The following is an 18,214-nucleotide window of genomic DNA, read 5'->3' on the forward strand; positions in this document are numbered from 1 at the left end:
TGCAGAGGAGACAGATGGTATCATCAGGTGGAAAAGATGCTTGGAGAAATTCCAACAAGGCCAAGGCAGATGCTAAACACAGAGACAGGGATGAACCTCTGAGATCCCTAATTGAAAGACAGCATCTGCTGAGAGAGCAGAGGAGGAATGAGCTGCAGGCAGTGGCCAGCCTGATGTGCTCACCTGTGCTCAGAGCAGAGTCTCTGATGTGGCTGCAGACAGGCTGATCAGGCAGTCTGACCCAGCAGGACATGTCCTGTGCTTTTGTGTTAGACTGGGTGTAAGGGAGGTTTCTCCTGGCTATTCTTTGAGGTTTTGCTGTGGTTACAATCTAGACAACACATATGATAGTCTTGTCATAGTTCTCTAGCTGAAAGCACAGGGGATGTAGTACTTCTGAGGTTATAGAATGACTGTATTTGATTAGACTCTGAGCAGGAAGGAATGCCTTTAGCATTGCAAAGACCAGGATGATTTTGGTTGTAAAATGGCAGGTAAACAGTTCCAATGAGTGCTTTAAACTCAGTAGGTTTTAAAGTTCAAAGCAAAAAGTTTTCCCTTGTTTATATGGGTTATATACATATTTCTGTCTCTCATGTATCCACTGACACTGTCACGTTTTTATTCAGAAAGTTATTTACTATCTTTCGTGGTTTGAGCTGCATGGATGTATTTGTTTTCCTGAATATTTTCAGGTCTGTATTTTGTTGTTTTGAATGTGTACTTTGTTACTGTGGCTTTCAGTAACTAAATGACACCATATAAAGTGGCTCAAAATGAGAGTGTTTTATAAATTAAAAATATAAAATTTAGTTTGGAATTTTATTTATCCCAGTCCCCAAAGTAGTCATGCCTTGCTACAGTCCTAATGTTCCTTTCTATTCTTGATATTTTTGCCTTTCAGATAGTTTGTTTTGCTGTATGAAACATTCTCTTTAGTGCTACACTTGATGTGCTACTGCTGGGCCAAAAAAAGGTATTTTCACATCTTCTACATTTGCAGATGACTCGGTGACAAAGAATTTCACTATTTTATAGCTGTGCAGATCCCAGTGGTTGCCACAGTGTTGCATAAAAGTGTATTTTAGTTTATTAACATTTACATTTGATTCAAGATATTGATGATTTGGTTAGTCACTAAGGAACTCCTACCTTGAAAGGTAAAGACAGATCATGCTTCAGTTTTTTTACTTTGTTTACGTGCAACTTGCAGCATATCAGTTCCATTGTTAATTGAGTTGTAACTATCTAAGAAATGTTCTAGATTGGTTGAGTGCATGTTTATCTGGTGGACTTTCACTGGCATAGCTCTGATAACCAGTTAAATTGTGTTCTGCTGGCTGATCCCACTCCAGCTCTCTGAAATGAGACAAGATGCTACTGGCCTTAATGTTTTACATTACCCCATTGCTATTGGTGAGCAGAGGGAGATTAAAGGAACATGGATCCTTGTTATGGGTGTTCCAGTTCACATTCTGCTATATTTGCTTAAATTGCTAGTAGGACAGGCTTGTGAACTAGAGTTTGCTTTTGTTGTCTCTGCTGTGGGACCACTTCCCTCTGTCAGGTGGGTGAGATAAAGAACTGCAGGCAATGATGTTTTAAATCATTGCAGCAGCTTTGTTTGCCTGAGCATCAGTCTGTGATACCTAAAAGAAAAAGATATTTTTATTAATGCTACTTGTTTAACTCTTGTGAGAATGAGGCTGTGCTAGATTTGGTCTGTCAATGTAGCAACATGCATTTTAGAAGCGTTACAGCGGTATAGAGCAGGTTATACTTTATAGTATGCAGGTACACATAACCTGTTTATATAACATTAATGTGATACTATGTGGTGGGTCTAGCTGAGCCGGAATTTATTTCACCATAGTAGCTCTGCGTTGGTAGCTAGAGGAGTGTTGATAGCACACCCATGTTTTGGCTGCTGATGAGCACAGCACTGCAACGTTCAATCAAGGGTAAGATCCTGGGAGGGGACACAAGTAGGCCAGCTGACCCCCACTGACCAAGGGGATATTCCATACCATATGATGTCAACCCAGATACAAGAGCTGGAGCAGGAGCAGGAGCAGGACAGCAGGCACTCATTGTCTCTGATGGCTGCCTGTTGACAATGTTGCGTGTGCTGGAGCCCTGCTTCTCAGAGAAGTGGCCGACCATCGCTGCTGATGGGAAGTAGAGATTAACCTCTGGCTTTTGCTTTGTGCGTGTGCAGCTGCTTTTGCTTTCTTTTTTTTTTGCATAAATATAAACTGCCTTATTGCAACCCACGATTTGTGTTGTTTTCTTTTCCCCCCTTGCTGTCTCCCCTGTCCGGCTGGGAAGGGGAGGGATAGAGTGGCTGGGTGGGCACCTGGTCTGTCCAATGTAGCAATATCTGCTTTAGAAGCGTTACAGTGGTATAGAGCAGGTTATACTTTATATAGTATGCAGGCACACATAACCTGTTTATATAACACTAATAATGACCTTTCCCAAATCTTCGCTCGTAATACTAATATAGATAAGGTCTAATTGAGGTGTAGATATACTCTAATTGAATTAGCTGCATCCAGGATAGGAGAGCAGGGATTATTGACTGGATTATTTCTCACTTTAGTTATTCTTACTTTTAGGAATTGCAAGATGCTAATACTACCTTAAAATCTCAGGATTGTATTTGACATAATTCTCCTTCATCTAGCAGCCAGAAGAAGTGGAATCCCCTTCAAAAGGTGTTTATCAAGTGCTCCTATACACTAAAAAGTCTTGGAGAAAATGTCAAAATATTGGGCAGAAGCAAAACCTCGTTGCATCCTTTTCTGATTCTTGTGAAAGTTTTCTGTGTCATGTAGTGTGAACGGAAGAACCAGACTGCTATTGTCATATTATGTCTCCACCTTCAAAGGTTACGTGCCTGCACTACCTTTCTGTAGAAAGGCATAATCATGGCAGCTCACATCAAGGCTCACCTTTTTAGATGCTGGCTACGTAAGTAGGTAGGTGGTGTCACACTGTGTTGCTGCACTAGCTAGTTTTGATCTAGCTTATGGTTGCTTATGAAAGCTATTAAGCAATCAGACCTTGAGTCAGATTCAGTTAGAGGTCTAAGAGTCTGGGGAACTGTTTGTTTTTGCAGCATTCCTCTACAAATGAAACCAGAAAGGTGTTTGCATAAATTTTGCCTGTAAATGTCCTTAAATTCCTAGATCTTTAGATGTTTTGGCACTAATCCTGGATATGCACCCTTCCAGCCTCTGGAATATGGTTTTACCCTTGGGGAAGTACCTAACAGAAAAGAGACGGTGACAAAAAATGGCAACGGGCATCCTATGAGTTCTTTGTAGGAACATGGTGTAGCTGCTAAAGCAAAGCACATATAACTAGACTGACTATGCAGACTTATAGTGTACTGTACAGGGTTAAACTTCTAGTTCAATATGGTTTGTCTGCTTTCCCTCTATGCTTTCTGTAGAGCTGTACAGTGCAATGATAAACCAGAGAAAGCTGTTGTTTCTTTTTGATTGGCCTTATTTTTATTCTTTATGGTGCTGTTCAGTAACGCCTGTTTTAAAAAGACTACCATTAATACAACACGGAGTCACTGCAGTTTTCCATCTCTGTGCCCTGCCTCTGCACTGATCGTTTTTTCTCCCATCCATAGAAGAGACATTTCTGTTTGTCCTTTATTGCTGCTTTAGTACATAGGTATCAGTGAAGAAATTAATTACTAACCATGAATCAGAGTACTTGTCTTATTTCAGGTTTGTCTCTTATCTGGTTATTTATGATGAGTGTTTAATTTTCTTTCTTAATTGATGCACTTGTAATACCAAGAAAATTCATGTGGACCCCTTTCCCTTTTGATAAACCAGGAACAAAGAAGTAAAGTTACTAAATATGTACAGGGTCACAGTTATAAGGCATGTGGTTTTAATTAAGATTTAACTAATTCCCTTTATCTTGTCATAGTAATTATGACTGTACAAGTCATGTCACATTAATATGTGAAAGCAGCATAACTGGTCAAGAAACAAAGCCTTTATGACCTCCCTTGTTAAATCAAACCAGAGAGACTGATCAACTTGCATTTTGCTTCCTCCTTTGATAAATTATGGTAAAGATGAAGAAAAATGCCAAAGGGCCAGCACAAGTTGCTGCTAAATATTGCTGAACTACAGCAGCAAACAAATTGAGAGAAGAGTTCTTGTAGACCTTTTAATGGCCCTGGGCTTTGATAATGAAAAATGAAAGGATATGTAACACTGAAGTAGCTCAAGCGAATTGATAATGCTTGAACAAATCTAAACTTCATCCTTTCTTTTATGATACACTTGGGGACCCTGGAGTTCCAACTAATATTGCTACCTTCTGTTTAAGCAGAGGATGTCTTATACTGAATATAACTCTGAAGTTAGCTAGGGGGTGGCTCCACAATACATTTGCTACTCTCTACTACCAAACCATCCAGATACTTATTGAGGAGAACAAGTGCAATGTAGTCTTCTCAGACTTTAGTAGGGCATAAGGTCTGGTCCTTTTGGAGAAAGCTACTTTTCACAATTGCAGGAAAATTGTTTGAAAGGAATAACTTAATATAAATTTGTGTTCTAGCTCACTTTGCAGTAAATTTCCTGTATAGGCAAGCTCTACCAGCAACCTTGTAGCTTAGCTAAGTCAGTTTTGGCTTCTGTACTGACTTATGCATGTTTGAACTATAGCAGTTCATTTCTTTATTACAATGTGAAGTCGTGTTCATAAAAACTAGAAAAAGAATGAATACCTTGTGTCAAATTTTTCATGGTGATAGTCTGCTTCATCCCCTTACCTCCCCACCCCCCACCTCCCATGCACACTTTGAAGGAGAAAAAGAGAAGTGCCATTTTTTTCATGCTATGCCAGTAACTACTGGAGGGGTACCTCACAACCTTTCTGACTGCCGTGTCAGTCTTTATCTTTTTGAGTCATTTTTCATTATAAATAACTGTAGTGTCTGCTTCTGCTGTTTATGCATTAAGCTGCTGCAGGGACAATTTTTGAAGACTCCTGGCTGGATTCTTAGCTGGGGTCTCTGGCCTTTTCATAGCAGAGACTTTAATCGGTTTTGAAATTCAGCCCCTTGTTCCACAAGAATATGCTGAGTAACAGCAGCATATCATTGTCACAACAGCTTGCAGGCAGATTCAGAAAGACAGCCCTGTTTTCGCATATCTGCATTTATTTCTTTCCAATATGTTGGGACCAAAAGGTACCAAAACAAATTTATTTTCCTTTTTCAGACAAAGATATCTAGGAAGAGAGTATGTCTTAGGTCCTTCTATCTGTATGAACAGTCACTGTTGGATGGTGTTCTTCAAAAAAGAGAAGATAGATTGTGTAGGAAATTACAACATTACTCCATTTTGCTACATATAAATTTTAACACTGTGTTTACTTAAGTTTTACACACTTATAGAAAAGCATTGCAGGCAAAGAAGGACTGAATTTGGAAAATAAGTAACCAGGAAAATGACAAATAAGAATCAGAGGCCTATTTATTACTCTGGAAAAGAAGTTTGATGTGGTCATCTGTTTGTCCACACCGAGACTGGGAAGTTGCCTCTAATTGCTATGACACTGAAAGGAAACACAGCAGTAAGATGTTTTGAGGTCCCCAAGAGTATTCAAGACTTGTAAGATTATTTTTTTAAAAACCAGCAAATACCATAGAATTCAAATAAAGGAAAATATAGTAATTTAGAGGCACTTGGATTAAACTTCTCAAACACCCTGAGAAACCAAGTAGCTTCCAAAAAGTTCCATTTTACCATCATTTCAGTCAGCATTTCCTAAATCATAAGACATATCTTTTGGTTGCAAAAAAAGACAGCAAGATCTGATCTAGAAAATCTGTTTTACTAAATTAATTATACAGTAAAATATGCATACACTTACTTTGACAAGAGACCTATTTTACAGGCATGTGTATGTTGGGCTTTTAAAAAACTGTCTGCTCAAGAAACATTTAATCAGGATCTGCTATATTTTCTCTGTACTTCGACTAGAAGTTAAGTGGCCCAAGGGCAACTTTTGCTGTAGTCAACAGAATGACTGTTTTTTGAGAATTAGCTCAGGAGTATTTACAAATCTCCATGAAAGAAGTGTCTGTAAAGGCATTTTCTACTGAATTCAAATATAATTGTAGCTCTTTACTAAGTTTTTGGAACAATGTGCAAAAACATCATCCTCCTTCTCTCAGACCTGTTCTCTACTTCCAGATTCACGACTAGCAAGACACAGCAAACCTGAATACTTACTGATGTTGCTGTTTATTGCTGCACAATCTGCAAACAGGAAGCACCTGGGAGATTAAATCCCAGAGTGGGTTGTTAAAAGGGCAAGAAACCTGAGACCATGGCAACTTAGAACTCAGAAAGTGACTGCTGATACGCTGAGACCGTACAAAGTATCAGAATTATGAATCAAGTTAGTGATTGGCAGATTTCTTTCTTGACTAGAGGATTGTGATGAATATTAGTGGGAAGTAGGGATTCAGAAAATGTGAAAGTTCTGTTTCTCCCTGTGAAAAGGGAAAGCCTGACTACACCCAGAATGTGTCCTAGAATGCATCCTCTAGACTTTCATAAATCAAAGTTTTAATGTTTTTATACTTGCTTATTGTTAATTGCTAGGGAAAAGTACGGAAGCTGCTTTTTGATCTCCAGATAATTATCTTCCATTAATTATTGAAATGTGAAGGTTTGTGGTTATAATATGGACACCTTTTTGCTGTTGGGGGAAAAAAATACATTTTAGGACAGTTTTCAAAAGCATCCATATAATTGTTAGGATTTCTTTTCTTTTTTTTTCCCCTTGTTCTTGAGTTTTAAGTGCATAGGGGTTTTAGGTTTGTTTCAGCTTGCTTTCTATTAAAGAAAGAATTTTCACCATCTGACCCTGCATTAATCTCAGCAATGAAGGACTATAATCAGATGCTGCAGTGTGCCCATTTCCTGCAGGCTTCTAACATGAATTGGAACCTGCTGGAAACACAAGCTGACTTTCTCGGTAAGTCGTTGTTCAAAGTGAGCAGGAGATCTCAGGAGGAGCACCTTTTATTCCCCAGCAGGAGCTGAACCCCTACTTTACTGGAGCAAAAAAAAACCGATGTAGAAACACTAAGAGTGAAATCAAAGGTTAAGGAAATAAGGCCTGAAAGTGAGAAGGGGGGTAGGGAGGGGTATTAATGCAGGTCTGATGGAGCCTGCTCTTCACGATCATGCCTTTTACTTCAGACACTCCTACTTGCTTGCAGAGCTTGTCAATGTAGAGGGTCTGCAGTGAAAGGTGCTCCAGTATTCCCGTGCTTCCACCTTGACAGCCAAAATAGGTTTTTTGCCATAATGTTAATCTTGTTTCCATCTGCTCAGTCTTACCTATTCCCAAGTAAATGATTAAATTCATCATCTAAGTCAATATAAGAACCCAAATTCATCTCTGGAAGTTAAAAAATCTGAATATTGAATAATCTACATTCCTATCAGTATTATTTCCTGATATTTAACATTTTCTGCCCATCCCCCATAAAATCAGTGAACATTTTTCTCTGTAATGTATTCCAAGGAAAAAAAGCCTGCATTTTGGAGAGTTTCCTGAGCTGGTGACTTTACAAGAATTTTTTTTCTTTGGAAGAAGAAGAAAAACAATATGCAGTTGCCTAATGTTAGCTTTATTCCAGTGCATTTCACTCATCCTCAACAGGGAAAAGATTTGTATTTCCAGTCCCCTAGTTAAAGCAATATTTGCTCAATAACACTGCACCATCCCTCCAAAACAAAAACTAACACAAAACAAACCCAACAAGAAAGAAATCACAGATTTTACAGCTTGGAGAATAGGAAATATAAAATTCACATTGCAGAGCCTAACCAGTATGAGACAAAAACAATGGAACCAAGAGTAAGACATACAAAAAGAACACTTGTTTCTGTACATTCAGTGGAAAGGAAATAGCAATAACAATATTCTAATTGTAAGATGTTCCTTCTAATTTCTAAGTGTTAGCAGGGATGCTGGTCAAAGACTAGCCTAGAAACAGCCCCTCCCTACATGTCCTGCTTACTCAGCTCAGTGCAGCAGCTGTTCCAATAAGCAATTTGATGTTTAGCACCTGAGAATTTGCTCTCTCCTTCAGCCAGGATTGCAAGCTCAACAAAATTTATAAAAGCATGAAGTTTCATAACTCTTTCTCCCTAATGCAATAGCCATAGAAAATCTGGGTTATGGTGCATTCATTAACTTTCTAGTAAAATTATTTTTTATATTTTAAAGCTTTACCTTCTTTCTCAACACAATGGAAATCTCTCCTAAGTGTCCAGAAGGAAGGATTTAAAAGAAAAAGAAGGTATGGGAGGAGAGTACCAAAAAAAAGATGGTGCTGGTTCTTCCCTTCAAATAATTTGATAAACATTCTTCGCTTGTAGCCCGCAACTAGCAGTTGACTATTATTTATGGATAAAAATGATGAAATCGAAAATTCATCTTGATTATCTTTTTCAGATTTATTTAAAAAATAAAAAGTATTTATTTCTCACATTCTTAGAATTTAAGTTCACATAGGTTATACCTATTCTCGAGTGGACTTTTCTCCAAACTGCTGGGTTTATTCTTCTACTTTTGTCAGCCTCAGCAGTTTTCATATGAATCTTGCTATATTTATCTCAAATTCCTTGAGTCATGGGTCTTATTGTTACTGCTTTCTCATAATTGCATCAGAAAAGTTGGCTTAAACATACCCAAAGATTTCAGAAACAAGAATAAAAAAAAAAATCCTTATACTTATTTGTATTAAAATCAAACCCACATAACTTTAAACCCATTTAGGAAAAGACTTACTTCTGTTCTAAAGAGATATTTATATGTTTTTCCATATTGCATTGATTCTTCCCGAAGAGTGACATTGCTTCCTTGGGTCTGAAAAACTGTTTACCAATCTTTCCCTGGTTTTGGTTCTAGGTCAGTTCTTGGCTGCTTCTATTTAGGCTTCTCAGTAATTATAATAGCTCAGCATGGCTCTTGGGAGCTGAGATCTGTGGGAGCTGGGTACATGGAGGATGTAGTCTGAGAAACAAGAAAGGTTTTGTGAAAGCAAGAGATGTCAGAGCAGTTTCACCTAAGAGCCCCTCAAAGTGTAGTTAGATCCTTCTTTTCAAGTGGATGTCCTGCTAAGTCTGAGCACAAAAGAGAACTCCGTGTTTGTTGCCAAGCATTAAACTTCTGTGGGATGGGCAGGGGCTGGAGGAGGAAAACGGAAATGGGGAGGGAAAGGAGTGTGTTAGAATATTCTTTCCTTGGATGCAGCAATTCTTTCTCAAATGTTGCACTGCTTTTTTTTTTTTAAGTGTTTAGCAGTCACCAAAAGTGCAAAGTTACATGGTGAAAAAAATCTGATGGGTATAAGAGCATAAAAAAAAAAGTAGAAATGTATCATCAGTTTCTTTTATGATTTTCTGTTAGAAAGGAATATTTCATCAGCTGTATGAGCAAGAAGATACAGGTGACAGCTCTGTAGCTGTTGCTCTCAGAAAAATCTTAGTGCGCACCAGAACAGATCAAAGCAAACCCATCCTGTATTGGAATAAAAAGGTGGATTTGTAGCTTGCTAACTGGTTTACCAGGATTAGTAAGATTTTCTGGGCCTGTTTCTTGTGACACTAATGCACTGAGGAGAAAGAATTTGGAAGCTGAAGGCGAGCTTATCAGTGATTGTTGGGTGGATGCAGGTGGATAATGGAAACCAAGGAGAAGGTGGAAAGGGACCTGACTATGCAGGGTCTCCTCTCTGAAGACAGATGAAACACTCTATTCTCATCAGGCACAGCATGGTATGAAGATAATTTTACAAGATTATGAACTTTCCTAATATTCATGAGGAAATTTATATTCATTTCCTCAAGACAAAGACAACTTGGCTACTTTTTCAACAGAAATAAATTGCAAAATGCATATAGAGCTCTTTCTGCATTGTTCCTATTGTAAGATACCAAAAATCTGTAATTTGCTTAAAATTACAGAGGAAAGACAAAGTATACTTCAGTGAGAGTTTGCTTTTATAATTGTTTTGGTCATAGCAGACACTTTATGTCATGTCTCATATAGCAAAAGACTGAAAAGTGGGCAATTCTGAGAGAGAACTTGAAAGCCTAGATTTTTTGTGTTTGGCATTCTATTAGAACAAAAGGGTTGAAGTTACAGTGAAAATTATTGTCTTTGGTATTTGTGCACTTTTAAGCATGATATTCCTAAATGTGGTTGCTTGGATGGAGGAAGATGATCCTTAAACAAGAAACAGTAACAATATGTGTTAGTACACTGCTTATATGTGTAGTAGTGTTGTCTGAGTATTGATGACTATGGTGTTAGAATAGAATCTGACAGGCCCCCTCCTATCTAAATCTGGACATTTAATTTTTCTTTCGTGACTTGTTTCTTTCTTCCCCTTTTTGTCTTGTCTATTCAGACTATAATTTTCTTGGAGTAAGGGGACTATCTTTTATTATAGTGATTGCACAGTGATGAAGCTATCACAAATCTATTTCTTCAGAGGGTTTTCTAGACAGTGCTATTATATATGAAGTCGTCTAGCATTCAGGGACAGTCTGGTTTCACTTCTTCAGTGTCTTTGGAGACAAAACCATTTTGTATCTATATGCAGATAATAGTCTTTAAAATTTTTTGGATCTTGTTATTAATTCTGTGGGCATGTCTGCTGTCTGTATGTTCAGTGTTTTGTGATCATGCTACAATATTGAAAATACAGACTGTTGTAGAGAGGGCTGTTAGTTGAGGCAGGCAACGCAAACAACACAAGCAGTGCATTTACCAAGCTTGGCATGATCATTATTCAGGGTGGGATTTTAGTTAAATTAGTTGAAGTGACAACATGTTTGGAATGAAATGAGATTCAATGGCAAATTGAGATTAATCAAATGAGTACGACATACCTTCAACTGATAATGAGGTTTATGCAAACTTGCACTGTTTTCTCTCTTCCAGTGATCCCAAGAACACAAAACCAGCTGAAATGTCTGAAGTGTCATGTTAAAATTAGCTGTAACTTCAGTGATCTGTTGTAACAAGAGGTTTATTTGTCTGAAACTCAGCAACTACTCAAATTTCAGCTAAGAATTGCTATTTAGCTTAGGAATCTCCTTTCATTTTCTGTCTCTTCCAGTTCTAAACTTGAAGTTCTCTATGTGTGCACATGGTGCCACCTGACACAGGTTAAATGTCATCACTGTGGCCTCTAGCTTCCTTTAAAGGACCTCTACTAATGGTAGCTATTGATCCAGTGGTCAGCATAGCTCAAAGGCAAGATCACCTTTATTACTTTTCCCTTCTCCTGCCCTCTCATTTACAGTGAAGTTGCCCTCAGATGTGGCTTGTATGCTTGGGGATGAAACCTACTTATTGGTGAAGTACCCTGTGCATTAATTTATCAGATTTAGCTGCTACATTATTGTTACATGTTCACAGCTAGAACTTTCCACAAGAAGAAATCTTTATTATGGCATGAAAATATCTACAGGCATCATTCATATCACTTCACGTGTGAAGATCTTGCCCATCAGTACAATGTTGTGTAGAGCTAAGGTTCTTCTGTGCCCAGCATGAGGTAAAGAAGTTTTAGAGTGTTAGGACAGAATAATGACTATCTAGTTACTCTGTATAGCCTCTCAGTATTTCTGTTGATTATCATACTATAAGGATACTAAAAAAATTGTAACTTCAAATAATAGTTTTCTAAGGGGAATTTGCAATTTGGTGAATTTGTATTTTTGAATATGATTATGAATAAACTCAAATTGATATTTGGCTTTTAAGGAATTCAGAGTAATCCTAAATAAACCTTTATGCTTTGATTTTTCATTTTATGGGGTAGATTAATACTGAAGTAAAAGCAATGCATAGTATCTGTGAAATGCCTTGCCTTGAATTTTCATATCTGTATGCTTGTGTATGTATACATTATGTATTATGCATATATAAAAAATGTGCACTTAATGGGTTTAAATAATGACTGGAGAAATTAATGGGAAAACCAACCCAAATCCACCATCAATTCAAGGTGCCCTGTCTCTTGGTAGCAAAACCATGGAGTCTTGAGAGTATCCCAGGAAAGTAACGGTGTTTTCATGCTACAGTCAGAATATGGTAGGACTAGATGGACCTCTGCTGTAAGTGCTTGTCACCATTATTCTGTAAGGCGAGATACAACCCCCTCATCCAGTGGATGGAAATTAGATCCAACTAACATAGTTTCAATGAACACCAACTCTTTCCTAATGAATGGAGAAATGGAAAATTCTACAACATATTGGAGTTTCAAGACATTTGCTTGTTAGACTAAGGAAAAAAATCTGAGAAAACATAACTCCTGTTTCTTTTTTTCTGCCTTTTAAAACTGAAAGTAAACAAGACATATGAAAATCTGAGTCAATCTAAGTCAATATTTTTATTTTCTACCTCTAAAATAATTTCCATCATGGAGAGAAATCTGCATGTGGTACTACAGAGACAGAAACTAGTCACTGCTGAATGATTTTAATCTTGAATGCTTATTATTCAGTTTGAAATTTAAAACATTTGAACCGCATTTTTGCTGATAAGTCCTGCTGAATAACAAATGTTGTATATAAAATCGTTGTGCTAAATAGTTTGTTGGAAAAAACCCCAAGAATATCCATCAAACAGTAATAAAATGTAACCTGTTAATTTCAAAAGGTTCCCACACAGAACTGCCTGGAATGTTGTGTGACATCTGTAAATGCTTCAGATGCCTGGGACTATGTTCTTCTTAGCACAGGCATGGGCTTCATCCTGAAAGAGCCTTTTTTATTTAAAATGTGACACAGAGAGATAAACCAAGGGAGAGAGAGGGAGATGACTGGTGATTTTGAACGATTAATATGTTAGGCATGTCAAAATGCCCCATGGAGCCACACAGTGCCTTAACCAGGGATTAATTTAGACTGAACCATAAACTAAAGATAAAAAAAAATTGCTGTGAAATGCTAATAAAAAATTTTCTTCCAAAGCTACTCTATCAAGCAAATCTTTAAAGAAGAAAATGTTCCACAGCTGAAGACTGATTAAAAAGCTAAAACCAAATGAAAGAAAGAAAATACTAAAAATCCAAAATAATGCAGAAAACAGAACTGTCAGGCAAGGTATGCTAATAACCTTACTGCTAAGTCATGAGCTTGCAGATCGCTTGTACTTCATAAGTTTTGCGTTTCTGTGAAGATGGAGACACTGAATTAAATGAGATTGAGTCGAGGTGAGGGTGGGGTTAATAATCTGATCAAGAACAAGAGATAAACCTCAGTTTAACTAAGATTCAAATGAATAAATGTAGGGATTGACATTATGGAGGTTAACACCAGGAAATGGTCTCCTTTTGGGACACAAGTAGAGTAGCTCTGGCTGGAAAGGGTATGCTAGCATTTAACCAGGTTGAAAAAAATCTCCAAGAAATAGAACTGGAGGGATAAAGCTTCATTTATTAGGGAAGTCCCAGTGTCCCCAATAAAAAAACCTCTCACTACTCTGTCAAGAATTGACTGTTAGCTGTAAAACACCAGAAACAGATTCAGTGAACAATTGTTGTTGTGATTGCCAATATGTTTAAAATAGAGCAAGAAAAGGCACTGTAAAAAAAGCCCAAAGTACCAGAGTACACAGGGATTGGTTTTTTTGTTTGTTTGTTTTCCTAAAAAAAGATGACAAGCTAAAGAGAAATGCTTTTGTGCTTGACCCTATAATGTATTGCACAAAAAAAAAACCCCAAACTACATTTTGCACCAGAGAACTGTGTTAGAAAACTACTAAAATTAACCCAAGCCTTGACTTGATATACTGTGGTCTCAAAGGACATATGTGTCACCTGGTGAGCTGAAGCTGAAGCACTCATCCTTTGGCTACTGACCTTCTGAAATGCAGCATGATTATTCTCCAAAAGGTTATTTACTTTCAAAGAAGGAAGCAGGTTTGGTTTTGTTTTTTTTTGTTTTGTAATTTTCCTAAGAGTTCTAAAAATCAGGACTTTCATAAAGAAGACTGCTGTGAGACCAGTCTCTCTAAATGAATGTGGGCATTCTGGCCCTGAAGCATCAGACAGCTATAGCTGAGGGGGGAGGGGGGCGACAGTTTTAGTTGGTAGAACACAGATTGGCGAGTTCTGAGAGGCAAAGCAAGGAGAAGAAAGACCACCAGCAGAGCACTCTGTCAGGAAATTATTCACTTCCCTACAGTCATCTGCTTCCATGTCTTTGTACAACATATTAGGGTACTTAATTTTCAGGAACATCTCTGGGACCGAATGTATTTCTTTGTGGCCTTTTTCAGATGGATAGCTGACTCATGCTCTCTTCTTCATGGAAACCAATAGCAAGCTCTTGTTCTATTAAGTTCAACTGCTAGATATGCTGACTTCTCCATCTATTCCTGGAAGGGAGGTATTACTGGTGGCATCAAGAGATGAGTGATCTCAGGATTTTTTGGCTCCTGTTCACACTGTAAAGATGGTGGGATTTGGCCTAGGAGCCTCTTCAAATATCTTTCTTCTTCCCTGTTTATATCAGTCATCCGGTAGTTTCACTGACTTCCACAAAACAGACTGAGCAGAACAGGCTCTGCTTCAGCCACCCCATGGAAAATCAATGACTCTCCTTGTCAATGCAACGAAAAACCTCCCAGACAAACAAATACAAGCAACCCATACCCCACCTATGACTTACATTAAGTTTCACAGACTTTGCTACTGTATGGTAGAATTTGTAGTACCAGTTCTGGGAAAGGCCCAAGCATTGTGACTGCTACTGAAGGAAATACTTCCTTATTTGGGGCACCTTCCGCAGCTGCATATTCAGGAGAGCAGCATTAAAGATCAGCATTATGATGGACATAATTTGGTTGCTCGCCATATATATCTTTTACATTTCAAAAATGCCAGACTCAAAAGAAGCATCTAATGTGTCTAACGGCTCAGGATGCATCTATTATGAAAGCTATTTAGGCCAAAACATAAGTTATATAAAACTTGGATTATATAAAACCTTTCTTTAAAAAGTCAAATGAAATAGTTCCATAAATGAAATACATTCTAGTGATTAACAATTTCCTGAACTATAAAACTTACAATGATTTGTTCTTAGCTAAACCATTTTTTACTTTGTAGGGATTCAGAATTATGGTGTCTTTTTCTCTATCCTCTCCGAACCTCTCCTCTCCTCTCCTCTCTGAACCTCTCCTCTCTCTCCGAACCTCTCCTCTCCGAACCTCTCCGAACCTCTCCTCCCTACCTGATAAAGTCCTTCCATTAAAACTAGAATGTCACTCACAACGCTAAGCACTCGCACTTCTTAAATAATAACAATTCTCTAAATCTTACCAAGAGCAGAGTTTTTCCACAGCCTCAACAGACAGAAGGGTCAGAAATTCCACATGGTTTACTACAGACTTCATTAGTGTTAATCTGTTTTATGTGGAAACACTCTCATTCACCAATGGCTGGTGACAGTACAAACACTAAGATAAGAGGAAGAGAATTTTTAATGCAGTAAGAAGTTATATTTTTTTCATTGGCTTGCCTCAATATAAATTTTGTAGGCTTTCACAAGTACTGATCTCTTACAGCATAAGGGAGACTGAAGCCTTGTGCTCGATAAAATAATTTTGAAATGTCTGACTGTGATACATATAAAAGACAAGTATGTGATGACTTTTTTATAGGATTATTTTAAGGAGAATTATGTTATCTTAAATATTTTATACCAGGAAAGTGAAACTGAATATGAAAACACTTGGTTTAGAGACGAGTCCTTTTCCAAGGGTCATGGCTTTAGAACTAAACTTAATGCAGAATTATTTCATGGATGCTGGTAAAAAGAATCCTTCAATTTGCTGAAGAGCAGCAAAGTTATTCTTTACTTATCTCAGCTCTTTGCTATAGCTCTGCAGAAGGTAACATGCATTGGACCTGCTCTTAACTCTTGCTGTCCTCTCCACCCCACCTCAGCCCAAGATCTGATGCAAAGAAAGTTCAAAGGAGGATAATGAGGCAATTTTGCAGATGCTTAAGGGCACTGCTCCAAGTGTGGGCAGTAGCATGGAAAAAATGCAAAGGTGTTTTTTTGATAAGATGTGAAAAGGGTAGGATAGGCTGATCTATTGGATCAAGTCCAGCTGTCCTCTCAGCTGTGAACAGAAGGATTTTTAAGTGATGATGGGTGGTATGCATCAGATGGTGTATCAGATAGAGACAGAAAAAATATTACAGAATGATACAACACCTGAAAGGAGGTTGTAGCATGGAGGGAGCCAGTCTCTTCTTCCAAGTAGCAAGTGACAGAATAAGAGGAAATGGGCTCATGTTGTGCCAGGGAAGATTTAGATTAGGTATTAGGAAACATTTCTTCACCAAAAAGATGGTCAGGCATTGAAATAGGCTGTCCAGGGAAGTAGTGGAATTATCGCTGGTAGTGTTCAAAAGCTGTGTGGATGTTTCACTTGGGGACATGGTTTAGTGGTGAACAAAGTGGAGCTAGGTTGGCAGTTGGACTTGATGATCTTGGAGGTCTTTTCTTCTATTGTTCTAAGAACTATATGAAGATTGGAAAAGGGCATTAAAATGGCTGAGCTGTTTTTGCAGTCTTGTAGAGTCTCCGCTTCAATGTGAAAAGTGTCAGCCTTGGAAGCTTGGTTTGGGACCTGGGGCGCCAGACCTGCATCTCTGCTTGCCTTGTCATAAATTCCCTTCCATCCCTCAAGTCAGCATGAAAATCTTGCTTGGTTTGGAGATTTTCTTCTTGCTGTTAAATTAGCTCGTCTCTACCTGAGCTTGCACAGGAATCATCACGGTGTTTTGGAGCCTTTATATGGTATGAGATTTGCTTGCTCAAAGTGGTCTCTGTAAAGTTCTCAGTTTTATGGGGAATGGTAGAGCTCTTAAAAAATTGATGCAGCTCAGGAGGACTTTAGGATCTTTCTATGAGGTATTTTGCAGTGATGATGCTTTTGGGTGTACAAACTAGAACAACCCAACACACTTGTTAGAGAGAAGAGCCAAAAACTGGCAGTCAATCTCCTCAGTGCATTTTTCCAGTATGTAAGAACAGCAATGTTATCACTGGAAGGACAGAAATCCTTTGCTTTGCTGATAAACAAAAAAGCATAAGCAAAAGGAAAGTCATTAGATGGTCCAACATGTGTAATGTTAGACTTCTACACACAGTATACTTCAGATGTACACTGCAGGGTTATAATGGGGTGTATTTAAGCAGAAAGCATTGACGTGAGACTGCCCACACTAAAGAACTTCAAAGAGTTAAGAGACCCAGTAATATGAAATTAGATTAATAGCTCAGTGGTTACACATATAGAATAAAAAGTGATTGTAAGCAGGGCTATTTCAATTTAGGTAAAGTATTAAATGGGGTCCCTGGGGATCAATACTTGAATTTGTACTGTTTCTAATCTATAAAAATGCCCTAGGTGAAAAACCTAACAGAAAACCCATACAGCTTTCTGGTGAAATAAACATGGGAGAAGGTAGAGTATAGAACAGTCACTGAGCAAATGTAACTTTGAACTAGGTCAGCATATAGCAAACAGAATCTGTTAAAGAATATATAGCCAAGCAGATGGGATCTCAGAACTGGGTAAATCTGACAGGAATAGAACTGTACTTGGTTCAGAAAAATTTAGAATGGAACACAAATGAATTGTGGTAGAAAATAAGAAAGATCTGGTCCTGTAGGTAGGCTGAAATGTTGGAGACTCTGACACTGAAAAGCATAATAGCAGAAAATAATATTTCATCTCCAGCAAAGGAAAGCAGAAAAACTTGCAAACTCCAGTCACTTTTGGAAAAAGTAATTCCAAATTAATTTAAACATGAAACCTGATCCAGCTGACTCTGCACCCTGGAGAAAGCTAGGGAAGTTTGAGATGAGTGCTGGCAAAATCTACTGCCGACCAATTTAGAAAACCTCCAGTGATCTATCCCAAAAACCTGAGCCAGAATCAGCTGCACTCCACAATGCCTTCCAGAAAACCCTAGCAAGGGGACTTGGAAGAAATAAAAGGAAGTGTTAGACATTTTATCCCAACACTTAAAACTATTACATAAAAAAGTTTTCCCTATTGGTTATTCACCTTACCCTAACTTGCTTAAAAGCTTTGCTAAGTTAAT

This window comes from Lepidothrix coronata, unplaced genomic scaffold (assembly GCF_001604755.1).
Source record: "Lepidothrix coronata isolate B3197 unplaced genomic scaffold, Lepidothrix_coronata-1.0 Scaffold0, whole genome shotgun sequence".
In the NCBI taxonomy this organism is placed as follows: Eukaryota; Metazoa; Chordata; class Aves; order Passeriformes; family Pipridae; genus Lepidothrix; species Lepidothrix coronata.